The following is a 1,393-nucleotide window of genomic DNA, read 5'->3' as shown; positions in this document are numbered from 1 at the left end:
TTTTTGATGGTTTTGGGGTGCTTTTTCAATTTTTTTTTTTTGTTTTGGGATGGGTGGTTTTTTTTGTTTGTTTGTTTGTTTTTTATTTTATTTTATTTGCAATACTCCTATTGGCCGTAAGCTTTTCCTGCTGGAAAGGGGCTGGAAAACCCTTAAATAATATTTTTTTTTTCCTCCCTGGGACAAAATCAGTGTCACACACCCACAAACAGGTGACTCTCCTCCCTGCCAGCATTATTACATTGCAGGAGGCAGTAAATTCAGATTCCCTCGTGAGTCACAAACCTCAAAAACCTCACAAGTAATTATCTGAAATGGAGACAAGTTAATGTAGCTTTGTCTCTTCGTGTCTCCTGATTCTTGCTCATGGTTAGAAGCTGTGGATTAATTAGCATTTTTACTAAAAATACGATACATTTACTAAAAATATGATATATTTACTAAAATATTATATATTTACTATAATATGATATATTTACTAAAAATATTGTATATTTGCTAAAAATATTATGTATTTACTAAAAATATTATATATTCAGTATATTTAGATATAAATATTTAACTATATTTTTGTGTGTTAAATGTACCACTGGACATATAAATTGATCTACTGACAGCCCTCTGGAATTTTTTTTCGTGTTACCAAGGATGCAAGAAGGCAAAATTTTTTAAATAATTGTGGCTTAAATATTTTTAAATAAATTTAAAATAATTTTTAAATTTTTAAAATAATTTTTAAATAATTTTAAATTTTTAAAATATTTTTAAAAATTTTTTTAAAATAAAACACTGACATGATGGGCGATGTCTGTGCAGCGTCCTGAGTGAATAAATTCACTTTTAACCTCTGGAATTTCGGAGCAGGAGGGGAGTGGTTGAATCTCAAAGAACAGAATTCACCGTGGCAGTGAATTCACTTTTTTTTTTGGAGAAAGCAGCTCTGAAATGGTTGGAAAACTGCAGGAAGATCTGCTTTATCCTGGCTCCACCCTGTGGCRTTCCCAGGAATTCTGTGTGAACCCGGTGCCAGTGCAGGATTTGGTGTTGATTTTATCAGGGGTGAGGTGTTTTCCTCATCCTATCCCAGATTTTTTTATTCTTTTGGAGGGGAAATGCGAATTTTGGRRTTGAATAGTTACAAGGGAAAATGTSGGGGGGAAMGGCMCAATTTTGGGASTGGAGTGTAAAAATCATYCYTRTTTTTGTTGTCCAGTAAAATGAATATTCAGGAATATTGGAGCCTGAATTCAAATATCCTCTATCCCAAATTAATTACTGACAGGAGATATTTTAACATTTTCTCTTCAATTTTCAAATCAAACCCACCCCACCTCCATTGTCCAATTTAATTGCAGCACAAGCAAAGAATTTCAGCATTAAAAATGGACGGGGT

This window comes from Malurus melanocephalus, unplaced genomic scaffold (assembly GCF_030028575.1).
Source record: "Malurus melanocephalus ecotype Western Australia unplaced genomic scaffold, MMel_1.1 scaffold_430, whole genome shotgun sequence".
NCBI lineage: Eukaryota > Metazoa > Chordata > Aves > Passeriformes > Maluridae > Malurus > Malurus melanocephalus.
Note: the sequence above shows the minus strand (reverse complement) of the source record.